Source organism: Protopterus annectens, chromosome 3.part1, assembly GCF_019279795.1.
Source record: "Protopterus annectens isolate FY-2018-M chromosome 3.part1, PAN1.0, whole genome shotgun sequence".
NCBI classification, from domain to species: Eukaryota; Metazoa; Chordata; order Ceratodontiformes; family Protopteridae; genus Protopterus; species Protopterus annectens.
In genome coordinates, this window is record NC_056732.1 from 664,302,873 (window position 1) to 664,318,929 (window position 16,057).

Here is a 16,057-nt window from a genome sequence, read left to right on the forward strand (position 1 = left end):
TTTGGGTTTTTTATGTGTCTTGGTTTTTTATTTTATTTTTTTTTTTTATTATTAATTTTTTTTTTTATATATATATATGTATATATATATATATATGTGTGTGTGTATATATATATATATATATATATATATATATATATATATATATATATATATATGTATGTGTATATATATATATATATATATATATATATATATATATATATATGTGTATATATATATGTGTGTGTGTGTGTGTGTGTGTGTGTGTGTATATATATATATATGTATATGTATGTATATGTATGTATATATATATATATATATGTGTATATATATATGTGTGTTTATATGTGTGTATATATGTATATATATATATATATATATATATATATATATGTGTGTGTGTGTGTGTATGTATATATATATATATATACATATATATATATATATATATATATATATATATATATATATATATATATATATGTGTGTGTGTGTATATATATATGTGATATATATATATATATATATATATATATACACACACACACATATATATTATAGAGAGAGAGAGAGAGAGTGAGATGGAGAACACACCTTTTGTTGTGTACATGGCGCTGTATACTGTTTCCTGGACTCCGCACGTTTGTGTTTTAACCTGTCGCAATACACACCTGCCACTGGTACATCTCGGGTAGCTTAGTGTTAGGTGATTGTGTACATGACTGTGTGTTCTACTCCTGGCAGTGTTCATTTTACCCTTCAGAGCAGGCACTATTAGTACAGGGGTGAATAATGCTAGTTTCTCCTGTTCTGGACATCACTGACTGTGATCTGCACGATATTCAGCAAAGTTTAGCCCTGTTTCGCACATATCCATATAGTCATGTTTAAACGATGCTTACCAGCACTTGCCAACGCATAATCTCGCTAACATGTGCTAAACCTGATATGATGACCTGCATCCAACATCCATTATTCGTGCCTCCGGGATTACGTAACGTCCCTCACAGGACGTGGAACCGGGAATATGCACGACAGTCAGTGCATTTACCACTTGGGCATCTGGGATTTGTACACGTGTTATGGTGTTTTGTATGTGGACTGTACTACGGCTGTTACTCCATACTGCAATCAAATGTGTAACTCAGTTAGCTTACATATGGATGAGACCTATTAATGGCATGTCCAAGTGATGTTTAATGGATGTGCTCCAGCATTGGGAATGTATGTCACAGTGAGCCACACACCTTCACACAACCATAGGTGGAGCATGCTGAGGTGACAGATATCTGTCATGGGTACTCCCCATGCTTTGCCACTACATCCCTAATTATATTATATGGAGCCCCTCATTAACACACCAGGGAATCCATGCAGAGTGTGTGGGGAACAGTGATTACACACATGGATCCCGCAATTGGCTCTGCTCCACTGAGGGACAGTTGTTTAACCGATGTGATGGCAACAGCAGACTCTGTTTGCCTCGGTTGATGAATGGCCTCTGACAATCGGGCATGTACCTACCGATGTACCTAGGAACCTGTACATACAGTATCAACATATGCTGTTAGGTGCATGTACTGTTCAGGTGTTGACATTCCGAGGGCTGCCTATGTAGGATTCACACAGTAGGCCACTTATACATTACAATTTACAGGTGGTCATGTGTGTGCGCCATCCAGTTTACTGTGTGTGCAGGTGGAGAGGTGTGTCAGTCCGTAGGGGCCTACACTGTCAGTGTATGTGCTGTACGTTCCCTCTTTACCAAGGCATGGGCATATTGGGCATGCCTCCGTCTGCCTACTGGGGCTGGCACAGGGTGTTCGTGGTCTGAATCCCTCTGTGCCTGTGATGGCCTTGGCAATTGCGGTGGGCTGTGAGGGCCTTCACCATTTTGTCCCTGCTGCAGCTGTTTCTGCAGGATCATATTATGTAGCATGGCGCATACTCTGAAGATGTGGGCACATGTGCCTGGAGAGTACTGCAAGGCTCCACCACATATGTCCAAGCAATGAAACCGTGATTTCAGCATCCCAAACACACGCTCTATGATGATTCTGGTTTGTGCGTGTGCCTCATTATGGCATTCTTGCATGGGTGTGTGTGCATTTCTGATGGGAGTCATCATCCATGGCTTCAGTGTATAGCCAGCATCCCCCACAAGGTGGTCATGTGGGATGTCCCCCCTGACAAATACCTGATACAGCTGCGAGGCATGCCAGATGTGGGAGTCATGGTAGCTTCCAGGGCTGCCAGCACACACATCCATTATAATGCCCTGGGCATTGCACACGACCTGGCAGTTGATGGAGTGGTATCCATTGTGGTTTATGTAGCGCCTACCATGCTCACCGGGTGGTGACTTGATATGTATGTGCATGCAGTCTATCGCACCCAGTACCTCCGGGTAGTGTGCCACATGGTGGAAGAGACGCATATTGCTGGCCAACTCTTCCTGAGTTAGGGCTAAGTATATATGCCCATTGGCATGTGGTAACATGGCATCCAGTAACTGGTGTAGTGCCCTGGATGCTGATGCCTGAGAGATCCCCATTATATCTCCAGCTGGCCTTTGAAAGGTACCTGTGGCTATTATTCGCAAGCTTACACATACCTTCGTGTCCACTGGGATGGGTTCCCCTCTGTTGTTTCTGGATCTCAGGTGTGGCTGGCACAGCTCAACTATTTGCTGTAAGATGTCCCTGTCCACCCTGTAACGCTCTACTATCTCCAGATCATGTTGCCCCTGGTAGGTTACCCTTGGTCTGAACACACTTCTCCTCCTCCGGGACCTGCGGTGGTTGTCAGCATCATCCTCCACAACACCTTCAGTCTCTAACACATGATGATGAATCACAGCTATGGCTGCTTCCAACATGTACATTGTAAAAGTTCCCCATCTGTTTACATCGATGGTGCAGTGTTTGGGAATACACAGGTGTGTGTGAGGTGCCTTCACACTTTATACTATTGTGCTGTGAACACTGATGATGTCATAGGGTGTGTATGTACAATCGGAGCTAAAGGGTATCTTATGTGTTTTACCACAGGTACTGCTATTGTAGTGCCTTTGGTGTTGAATTACATTTAGCTGCTGTGGATTACCTCTTACCCTTCCCTTAACATTTCTAAACGTTTCCCCTCCCATTTTCTGGCATGCATCCAGCAGCCTGCTTTCATTTGTACTTTCCAAAACCTGGCTTATCTTGCGAAATGTGTTCTATGGCCGATCTACTGCGGGTTTGCTTTGCTCTGCTATGACAGTTCTCTTTTCTTTGCAATCCAACACCTCCCCTATCCTGTTCTGCAGGTTGCTGCGAGCAGACTTGTTAGCTGCTGTCGATTGCCCACTGTGAGTTAATAGGTGTTAATTGCTCAGCTGTACTCCAATTACCCTACTGTGGCATTTCCTTATTTTCTTCCCCTAACATTCCTGTTTGAGCTATGGTGTGCGGCGCGTGCTTCCGCTTACTGGGTTTCGGGCATGTTTTCATCCACGTACACATGTGCTTTCGGGCACCATATGTGCTCTCAGCTAAACGATGCTATACCTACATCCCCACCCCTATTCTCCGGCTTTGCTTAGCAACGGGCAGGCTGGATTTGCATTGCCCCAATGTGCTTACAGCTACGGTGGCACACCCCACTGCTGATGTCATGTATACCTCCAAACCACTCCTCGGTGTTGTAGCGCTGCACCGTATGGTACATCCTTAGTCCGGCGGGACGTTTGCAATTCACTATTACTTGCCTCATTTGCATAGCATTGACTACTAATTCATAGTTACTGCACCGAACACTGTCACAGACCCTTAGCAACCCTTGCAGCTTGGTTGTGGTGTACCATGCATACCATTGAGTATTATGGTGAAATCATGATTTGTATTACATTGCGATTTTATGACATTTGTATTTATTTTCCTTGTGTTCCTGTTTGCGCACACTTGCCCTGTGGTTGTACTTTGCATTACTGTGGACATGACATTAAATGTTGTTTTTTAGGTGTTGTGCATCGTTTCTTATGCCATTGGCTGTATATTTAGCCATTGGCATATGTTAACTTTGTAATACATGAGTCTGGTCTGCTTTCATAGCTCTGATGTTCTGTTTGGCAAAATGTAAACTGTTTTTTTTTTTGGTTTACATTTCTGTGGGCTTACGCTATGCCTGCACCACTTAATGAATCGCTATGTACCTTCATTTGCATGGTGCAGTACTGCGCATGGGGTGATTAGCATACCTGAGCCAAGGGCTGCGCAGATCTGGCATACGCTGGTAGTGCATGTGGAATTGGATCGTACCTGAATCGCTCAGCGGCCATATTTGGCATTATACCGCCTATGCTACGCCTGCGCCTGGCGCAAGCTTCATGAATCCCGGGGTGCATCTCCAAAACTGTTATGTGATTTTGAAGTTAGAAGCAGAAATTTTTCCGTTTAGTGTCATGGTCTGAGTGGAGAATATTTTTGGATGACTGTGAAAAGAGACTGACAATTTTTGGGGAAGTAGATGAGCTTGTGAATGATTAAGGGTTGGGTATATTCTACGTAATGAGGACACTCAATGTTATGATGCACAGCTGTTTGAGATAATACCATTACTGAAATTACATTCATGCATATGGAAAGTGTCTTAATACTGGGTTACATACTACACCCCCATAATCTGCCTTTTTTTTCCTATTTTTTTTTTCATAACTCATTGCCTCTGAACTTAAACATTAATATCTCTGTGTAAAAGTCATATCGTAAGCAACTGAAATGTCAAGCCTAAATCACAGTAGGTCAAGGTCAAATGTGCCATACAAAACATCTCCCAAAGATAGGGTAGGTGAAGGTACATGTGATCTTGAGCAGGGGGGTGTCATGTCAACTGGACGGTGATTTGCTGGAATGCTGAAAAGCACTTGATGCAAGTGATCCTACAGGAACTGATCTTACAGTGCTATTAGAATGGAATCTCAAATGAGAGGTTCTGTTGCATGTAAATGAATGTGGACATAACCTGCATGAAATATGTTGTTCTTGTTCCCCCTACTATTTCTACTACCCTCCTGAGAAGCACTTGTAGTGCAATGCAATATGCCAGGTAGTACCCTGTCCTGTGTCCCTTCCAAAACTGACTTTAGTCCTATTCGAGTTTGGTAAGTCCTCAATAGTGTGTGAATGGAGGTGGCCATGGATACATGGTGTGGACCATATTATGGATGGCTATGATCATAGCATTAATCCTACTCTCTGCCATTTCCATGTAGTGCTGGAAATCCTCAAGTACATCCTGGAGTATTTCTAGCTGACTGTCTGTGGCAGTGCATGCAGACTTGTCAATGCCATGGCACATTTGCTGCTAGGCAGCCAATTCTTTACATGTTTTCAGAGATATCTGTGACATATGCCTGTGCCTGGCACCCCTTTGTAAAGGTGTCATTATGGACGCAGATACCTCTAAATTTCTGCCATCATCCAAAATGTGTCCTTCTTGGTTAGGGGATACTGGTGCAGTGGTGCAGATTTTTCCCATGTACAACATGTAGTGTAATATCACCCTGTACTTGACTTTGTAATCCAGGGTCACTTCCTGCAGAGTTACTAACATATTGTGGGGTGAGAAACCCTGCCATTAAACTTGGTGATTGTGTTCCACTTTACTCAGGTTATCTCATAAATACACCTATGTCATCATCATCCATTCTGAAGCTGATATCCTAAATTTATTGAATTAGTGGAACTGCTTGTTTCTTCCCATGATCTTGTAGAGAATTAATTGAATACATTACTTCTCTGATACTGGCATACACTACTGTATGGTGTATAAGGAGGTATTTGAGGACAGTTACCATACACACTCTGTTCAATGTCATTATGTGCAGAAGTGGAGGGTTTGCCTGTTAATAATAATTGCCACATGTTACATGCAATCATTCCATTTCAGCATTCAATTCTCTCATAGGTAGGTACTAGGTTATTGGCCCTAAGGCCTATATAAGCCTAGCCAAATGGTACCCTGGCTTTGCCACCCAAGAAAAGTATTTTCTTGTGCCCCTGTCAAGCAGGGCCACAGAAGTGATCCCCAGGGTCAATTTCCCATCTCTCATCCAATCATCAAGATTTTTCTTGAGTGCTAATGAGGAACTTTGTTTGATATAGATAGGTAGTTTGTTCCAGAGTATGGGAAGTCCCTGGGACAGGAATCTATCCCTCCAGCATATTCTGTTTATTGTAGTGACAAGGTTTTGGTCCCTAGAGCATGTAGCTAGGAGGGATCGGGATTTCTTTAAGTGGAGCATGTCCAACAGCTCTGGGTTTGACATAGCTTTGTATGTAAGGCAAAGATCTCCTCTGAGTAGGCGATATGCGACAGAGTAAAGCTGGAGTTTTTTGAGACGAACTACGTAGGGCATCTGTTTGAGGCCAGTAATCCTTTCTGTCAGGTATTTCTGCGGCCTTTCCAGTTGTTGTAGATGTCTTGTGAGGTACATACCAAAAGGGGCATTGTACTCTATCAGGTGTCTAATGAGTGATGAGTAGAGGGGAACAATGACCTTTTTTTCCTGGATGAGAAACCTTTTGTGATGAGGTGCGCCACGTAGAAGGATTTCCTGACTACTGTGGTGATGTGATTATCAAAGGAGAGACTACTGTCCACCTGTGTCCTAAGGTCTCTTATCATACTTTCGGTGTTAAGTAGACTATCGCCTATGTGGTAGTTCATGGGTACAGAGTTTTTACCAAAAGGGATGACAATGCACTTTCTGGCATTGAGCTTGAGGCCATGGCTTTGACACCAGGCATCTGTCTCAGTGAGGCTCTTTTGTAGGATGTCCATATCGTTAGGTGTTTTGATTATGGCTCCTAGTTTGCAGCCATCTGCAAACTTTGTTAGCCAAAGACCTTCTGTGTTAGCCTGTACTCCAGAGAAGTAGATACCAAACAGGAGAGGACCCAGGACTGAACTCTGTGGTACTCCACTTGTCACTGGTCTGAAGTTGGATTTAGAGTCTGCTACTTTCACAGTGTGGGTTCCGTCAGTGAGCCAGTTGGCAACCCATCTTCTGACATAGGGATTTATACTTAGTTTAGTGAGTTTATCTATAATTCCAGAGTGGGGGATGGTGTTGAAAGCCTTGGCGAGATCTAGATAGGCTGTGTCAACCACCTTACCCTCATCTACGGCTTTGGTGACCGCTTCAAAGAAGTCTATCAGGTTTAGGAGACGTGATCTTCCTTTTACAAACCCGAACTGGGTAGGGTCCAGAGTTTGGAGATTACCAATGTCATTGTTTATAAGTTCCACGATGATACGTTCCATAGCCTAGATATGTTACGGTTGTGAAGCAACATTTCTGAGCAGATGTCAGTTGATGTTGCAGACATGGGTAATAATAGCCAGTGTCCACACCACCTCTAATTATGTGAGTGTCATCATCATCATCTGTGTCACAGCCGACCCCACAAATGGACAGCAGGTATTCCCTTACAGGATGTTAAAGGTATAAGTGCTGAAGCCCCCCCCCCCACACAAACACAAACACACACACACAAACACACACACACAAACACACAAACACACACACACACACACAAACACACACACACAAACACACAAACACACACACACACACACACACACACACACACACACACACACACACACACACACAAACACACACACACAAACACACACACACAAACTAGTACTGCAAGGCATACCTTTCAACCTCTAAGACCAAGAAATCTTGACAAAGGCCCAAAATAGGGACAATTTTAAATACTGCTCTTACAAACATAGAAAGTTGGTAGAATAACAGATTTTGCATTAGCATGAATTTTCTGAAGAGTAAGAAGTCTGTAACTCAAATGTCTGCCAATATTTTCTGTCTTCAGTCCTCAATGATTTGCAAATGATTTGCCAGAAAACCAAAAATATGTGGCAAAAATCTAGACATTCTGCGAAAATCTGTACAGTTGAGAGGAATGCTACTATGAACAATTGCATTCTGCCTTAATTTTGCTCTGGCATGTCCTATAATATAATTGACCCTTCTCTTGAGCTATGCTAATGTGCAGTTCCTTGTAACAGTATTTATATCCATAAACACTTGGCTCCAGGCCTTTGCCCTCTCAGCTTGTTTGGATCCCTCTTTTCCCATAAATAAATAAACAAATAAATAAATAGATAAATAAATAAATAAAGAGTTTGCAAATGTCCTAAGGGCTGACATGAAGACGCAGTTCTCCTCATGGCTAAAATTCTCCTCTCTCTGTCTGGATCCCTGCTGCAATATCATTAATGTTCCTAAAACATACCAAAGTCATACACTGAAATGTTTGATCCAATCATCAGCCAAAAAACAGAGCACTGAAAACATGTCTGCCTTCACCACAGATAAATCAAAGATTTGAGTATGAAACAAGTTTGGTGACAATACTAACTCCAATACACATACTGCAAGTCCAAATCCAGCAAGTTAAAGTTCTCTTTCAGTAATTTATGCAGCATCATTAACACATTCATACCAGTATTGCAAGTACTTTGCTAAGAGACTTGTATCCTTCCCCTAACACTTTCCTGTATTCATAATGTCATTTTTTAGTCAGGAGTAACACTCAGAAATTCCCTAGTAAAGCAAGTAAGCACCATGTATCTTGACACAACATCTCAATCTTGAAAATGTAGTACATCAGACAACAATCCCTTCAAATTATGTACTTGTATCCAGTATAGCATAATCACTAAATGCCATAAAAATTAATTTCCACAATATCTTTCACATTGCAGTGACTACTTCCGTATACATTTCCTGTGCTGTTATCAGGAATTCCCATTCATAAATGACATTCATTTTATCAGTATTTAAACAAATCTGCATCGGACTATCATATCAATAAAAGACACAATTCTCCTAGTAAACATTGTTATCTAACATCAGTATGAACTGCTTCCTAATAATTTCTAACATGGTACATTTCTAAAGAAACCACAGCCACGACCATTTCTGATCTAATGCTCTAACCCTCTATAAAGAGAAAACGAAGTTATGTCTCATCATAAACTTCCATCTGTGTTGTCGATCATCGTTCATTCATTAATAATGGGTTATCGGTTCTGTTCTCGGAACCGAGATGGCATCATACCAAGCTCGTATAAGCCAAAAACTCTCGAGCCAAGATCCTACCCACAATGCTCTGCTCCATTACCTCAGATCGAGTTTGCAAGTTGATAGACAAAAGTAGAGGCTACCTCTGGTCATAACAGACCTACAATAATGGAAAAAGGAGCATATGAGATCCACCAGGAACCTCCTGAAGGGGACTGAGGGTGGGGAGTAATGAATGAACGAAGATCAACAACACAGATGGAATGTTATGGTAAGAGATAATGTCTTTATCTGACATTGTTAATCTTCGTTCATTCCTTACTGATGGGACAGAGTCCCTAGCTACCTGTATCCTTGGGCGGCCCTCATGAAGGACATTCCTGAGCACCATGGAACCAAAAGAAGCTCTTCCTCTGGAGGCCAAATCCAATTTGTAATGAAGGATAAAAGTATGGGGTTTGGCCCAAGTCACAACTGAGCAAATGTCAGAGGGAAGCCTTAGCATGGAAAGCTGCTGAAGTTGCCATAGATCTTGTAGAATGTGCTTTGACTCTGAGGCAAGGTGAGATTGGTTTTGTTGTAGATAAAGGTTATACAATTTCTCAACCATGAAGACAACGTATCTTTTGATACAGGATGACCCCGTCTAGGTCCAGAAAAAGCCAGAAACAGTTGGTCTGATTTACGGGTAGATTTTGTTCTATCCAGATAAAATAGTAATTGCCTATGAACATCCAAGAACTGCAGGCAATACTCTCCCTTGTTAGAATGGTTCAGAATGAACACTGAAAGGTCAATAGATTGACTGATGGATTGTTCTGACACCACTTTTGGTAAAAAGGTATAATTAGTTCTCAGTGATACCCTATCCTTAGAGAAGATAAGATGGGGAGGTTTGATGCATAAGGCCTGGAGTTCTGACAATTGCCTGGCTGATGTGATTGCAATCAAAAACAAAGTTTTCCAAGAGAGATATTTAACATCACATGAAGACACAGGTTCAAAGGGGGGAGCTGTTAGAGCTTGCAGAACCAAAGCCAAATCCCAAGGTTGTATGGGTTCTCTAAAGGGAGGTTTTAGGTGGACAACCCCTTTCGGAAAGTCTTACAGAGTCTGTGTGACATAAGTGAAGAATCTTGAAAACCAATATTAAAATTTGAGATGGCAGCTAAATGTACACGGATAGTAGAGGCAGACACCCCAGAGTGGAAAAGATGACAAGTAATCCAATACCACCGAGACTGGGGCCTCAGCTGTCAGTCTCAGGGTTGTTAGACTGGGGTGAATCAGAACCTGCAGATGGGAGATAAACACTGGGGATGGATTGAGGATCCATCTAGCAGGTGAGGCCAGAGGAAGGGAAACCAGACTTGTCGAAGCCAATATGGAGCAATGAGGATCACTTTGCTCTTCAACTGTCATGCTTTCTTTAGAAACTGGGGGATGAGGGGGAGAGGAGGATATGCATAAAGAAGACTCAAGGGCCAAGCGTGGAAAGAGCTTCCCCGATGGGGGATCAGGGCAAAGTAGTTGCTGCACTTGTAGTTGTTTGGGGAGGAAAATAGGTCGCAGCAAAGCTGGCCCCAGCGGTTGAAGATTTTTGCCACTATGAGAGGATTGACGGACCACATCTGCTCAGTTTGTCTGCTATCACGTTGGAGCTCTATGGAATGTTCATTGCAATCAGAAAGTGGTTGTAAGCTATCGCCCATTGCCATATTCTCAAGGCCTCTCAGCATAACGGATAAGATCTCGTGCCCCCTTGTTTGTTGACCAGACCACTGACATGTTGTCTGATTGGATCGCAATTGTCCCTGACGGAAGGATGGAGTGAAATGCTTGCAACGCTAGAAGCACCGCCCTCAGTTCCAGGACATTGATATGCAAAACGGCCTCTGTCTCCGACCAGGTGCCTTGGACAGAGTTACCCTGACAAAGCCCCCCCACCCCATCAGGGAGGCATCTGTGGTCACCGTGGCTATCGATTGTTGGGGGTTGAAAGGGCGAGACCATTGTTGGGGATTTCGAGACGTCCACCAGAGTAAATCTTGCTTGCATCTCTGAGTTACACTTCTCTGAAAGGACAAAGGATGTTGTAGAGGGTACCACTGAGTGAGAAGTAGCCACTGAAGGAGCCTCACATGGAATCTGGCTAGAGGAACAATGGTAATCAAGGCTGTCATTCACCCCAATAGCTGGAGTATAGATTGAGCTGGGGATTTGTGGTGACAGAACAGTGGTTGAACCTGTTGTCTTATTCTCTGAAGTCTGTATTCTGAAAGGGATGCTGTGCAATTTCTCGTGTCCAACAGTACCCCTATAAATTCCAAAGACTGAGTTGGGGTTGTCTTGGATTTCTCTCAGTTTATAGTGATTCCCAGACTTCAAGCTGTTAAGAGAGTATACTGCAGGGCTTCTTCCAGTAGACGCTTGGTGGGGGCGGTAAGGAGCCAGTCATCTAGATATGGAAACACCTGGAATCCTTGAAGTCGTGAGTGAGCAATAACCACTGCCATGCATTTTATGAACACTCTGGGGGCTGTAGAGAGACCGAAGGGCAGGGCTTGAAACTGGTAGTGACTGGCTCCTATACAGAAGTGGAGGTATCTTCTTGAGCATTTGTCAATTTTTATGTGGTAATATACATCTTGAAGAGCTACAGAGCACATCCAATCATCTTCTTCCAGATGAGGAAGGCTAGACTGAACTGTGACCATCCGGAATTTCTCTGATTTTACAAATTTGTTTAGTGTACTGAGATCCAGAATTGGTCTCCAGTCCCCTGTCTTTTTTGTCATTAAAAAGAACCTTGAGTAAAAACCAAATCCTATCTGGTCTGGGAGGACCGTCTGGATGACTCTTTTTGTAGAAGCTTTTGGATTTCATGTGCTGTTTTCCTTTGACTGGGTGGAACATCGGGTAATACTCTTGATGAGACTGGGCAAAGATGGAAGGGGGATGTGATAGCATCTGGATATAGTCCGTTGTACCCAAGAGTCAGTTGTTATCTTTTGCCAGGCAGCGGTGTACAAGGAGAAATGACCCCGACCGCTTCCAGAGGTGAGCAGCCAGGCAACACTTCAGGAGCACTGATAGGGTTAGCCAGAGAAAGAATCTCTGGAACCCCAGTTTCATAGACCTCCTCTACCCCGAAAGGGGCATCTTCCATTGGAGTTTCCCCCTCTGCCTCTAGGGGAGATCTCGGCACGTACATCCCAGAAAGAACCCTGTGATTTCTTGTGCCAGATCTTTCCGCTCCTCTGATTTCTGGAGTAGAATTGCTGAGGAGTGGAGTGTCTGACACAAACGGCAGACAGGGTCTTACCATCTTGTATGCACCTTGCCAGTGTATTCTTGATGATAGGGCCAAACAAAGAAGTGGCCTCTGCGGGGGCATTCATGAAGGAAGTCTTAAAGGAGTCCGCAAAGGTGCATCCAAGCATGTAGTCTGGTGGCTATTTCTGTGCCTCTTGCTCTTGCCGCCCCTTCCATTGTGTGAGAAATAAGACACATGGAAGAGTTGTAATTGGACTCTAGGGTGTCTATCTGAGAAGCCACATTATCAAGGACTTCATCAGAAACAGCTCCTGCCAAGGTTTCAGAGAGCTGGTTGAACATATCTTGCTGAAGCCTGGTAAAATGTGCCAAATAATTCAAAGACCTTACAGCAAAGGTCGATGAAGCAAACACATGCTTCCCTAATATCGGTCAATTGCTCTGGACTTCTTGTTGGGCAGATGGACAGTTTGGCTGTCTTCTGCCAAATCCTTCTTAGTAGCAGCTGCCACCACAATAGCATCTACTGGAAGACTTCATGACCAATGGAGGTGCTTAGCTGGGGGCAATAATATTTTATCTGGACTTTTAGGTATCACTTCCATGGTGTCAGGAGCCTTCCATGTGCACTGCAGATGAGCTGGATGAGCTCATCGGCAGGAGGGGTGACCCAGGGGGTAGGGGACCAGGCACAAAAAGCCTACAGGAATACAGATTCCTCAGAGGAAGGATTAGAGGGCTTCCAGTCACCCCCTCTGTCTAAGGATCTCTAGGATATTGCCAAATGACACCTCATCAGAGGGTGACCGTGGGGACCCTTCCCCGTCATCGCAATCTGTATCTTCAGTCAATGACTCCTCAGTGGAGTCCATGTGCTTCCTCTTATACAATGCTTTGCAGGGTACTTCCTCAGTGGGAGGTTCTGGGGAAGACTGCAAGGAAGGGGTCTCCTGAGGAGGAAATAACTGAGCTCTTGTGGCCTGGTGTCTGGCAGTTGAAGCTTGTGGCAGTTGTGGCACAGAGGGGGGTGAGAGGACTCTGACGAATGAGTTTTGCCAGTAGAGGCAAGTGCCCTCAACATGGCCTGGAAGGCTGGCCCACCCAAGGAGGGATGGGAGCCCAGAACCGAGCACGACAACCTTGGAACCGGGGTCACATCCCACCTCGATGAGCCTGCCCCCAGACCAGGAGTCTCAAGAGGACCGTGAACCATAAGAGAGAGAGCATCCCTGGAAGGTGCTATAGAAAAAATTGGCATGGAGCCAAGAATGCCCTCCCCAATGACACAACCACTGGCCTGAGAAGAGCCCGATGTCCAGTGCACCAAAGGCCACAAGGATGACTCTGGTTCCAAAGTGAGATCTACTATTGGAGTTGGAGGGAGGGAAGCTGCTGTTGAGTAATTGGCTTTGAGACTTGAGTGGAAGTCGAAGGAGAAGTATACGTAGGGATTTGAGGAGATATACATTCACCTGAATGAGGGAACGTGGACTTCGATGGTTGAGAGAGACCTCTGGCCACAAGCAACTGGTCAACAATCTGCAACATCCTGGTCAGAAAGACACTTGGTTGACTTCATGGAGAAAGCTGATGGCGATTCTGGCCTTTCTAGCAAAGGACTATACTGACTGCTAGAAAAAGGATCCAGTGAAGGAGAATATTTGGTCCTTGCTAATTCAATAAGTTCAAAGCTCGGAGCTGAGGAAGTCTACACAGAAGAAAATGGTGTGGAAAAAGTCTGCACTGAAGATGTCAGTGTCGTAGTAGTTGAAGGTGTCTGCACCGTAAAGGCAAAGGTCTGCCCTGAAGGGTATGGTGCCATAGTGGAAAGTGTCTGCAATGGCAGTAAGGACAGTGCCAAGAAGGACTGCACCAAAAGTGCCACAAATGTCTGCACCGTGGAGTACAGAAGAGTCATACTTGGAGCCAAAGGTGACTGTACCAATGGTGCCGAAGGGGACTGAACCTGTATTGACAGTGCCATTAGGGGTTGCAACAGAACTGTCAGAACCGTAGTTGTCTGCACCGGGTACTCCGTTGCTGGTATCGATAAAGGAGACATGGCTGTAGTCAGAATCATTTGGGGTGGTCCCGAGCCTGGAGCCAACAGGGTCACAGGGGGCAGTGCCAGATTAGTAATCAATTTCACCTTCTTGTGAGTTGACTCCCTATGATCTCCAGAGGGAGAAGAAGGGAGTGACTTTGATGAAGAAGAGGAAGAACTCCTCTTGCGTGGTTTAACAGGAGGGGGTGAGCCCTCTGACCTAGAAATAGCCTCAGAGAAAGGAGACTTGAGGACACCTTTCAAAATTAACTTAGTCTTCCTCTCACTGAGAGTCCTGGTAGAGAAATTTTTATAACTCCTACATGGAGGGATCCACAGTCAAGTGGGAGACATTAAGACAGTAGACACAAGTCATGGCCATCGGAAAGCGGTAACTTACGGCCGCAATCCTTGCACTGCTTGAAACCAACGCTACTTTTCTTATCCAACATAACTGGTATGGAGAAGAAGCACAGTACCAAAAGGAAGAATAGGGGCTACCCAACAAAAGTGTAAAGAAGAGAAACAGAAGGATTACCAACAATGGTAATGGAGAATTACCACAAGGTAAGAAAAGACGGTAATAAAGGGAAAAGACTAAAGGGAGAGAGTCTAAAGTGTGTGATAGGGTAGGAAAATATTAGAATAAACTTTTGAGAAAAATTTAGAGTAATAATATATACATTTTCAAAAAATTAGACACTTAGCTGAGACAGTGGCTTGACACGGCTGTACAGCAATGCGGCAAATGAGATCTGAGGTAACAGGGAGCAGAGCATTCTGGGAAGGACCTTGGCTCGAGAGTTTTTGGCTGATGTGAGCTTGATATTGGCTTGCTTGGTTCCAAAGTCAGAACTGATAACCCATCAGTAAGGAATGAATGAAGATCAACAACATCAGATATATATATGTTATTGAAGACATTTGAAATTCTGAACAGCCTTAACACTGTGCAGCAAAAGATTGGCCAGAAAATGTTGAAAACAGTAAGTTGACAAGATTGCTCATCAAAACAAATAATACATTATCAAAAATAACTAAAAATATGCAACCTACGTACAGGAAAAACTGCATAACACTGCTCATTAGTCAATGACATGCCAGTTCAGAGTCTCCTTTCACAACTTTCCTATCACAGTTATGTGAATATTTTGTACATAATGCTAAAGTAACAGAGACTCTCTCCTAAATCCTTCTCCTGTATATAATAGCATTATTGTTTTACTGTTCCTGCTTTCCCTGTGTCATCATATATCCCATCAAAATAACTTTCGCTTTTTTATTTTCCTTTTTTTTACTTTAAAACCTTTTGTGAAAAAAAAGAATGTGTAAAGACACTATGTTCATTTAACATTATAATCTTCACAGCCAATATTTTTTATCAAACTCCTTGATGCAGTGGTGCTTATAAGCTTTTCATCCAATATATGACCTTATTCAGACAACACTACCATATCATTGCACTGATCATTAACAAATCCTTTACAATCTATTACTATCATTCATCTATAATTCAACAAATCACAACCATGCAATGTCATCTAACATTGCTTCAACAACCAAACCTTCCATAACTGATGCCATAATGAAACCAAACGCTACTTTGAAAAAAGTTAATTTTATTAACTCGTGCCCCAATACACAGTTACGTACAC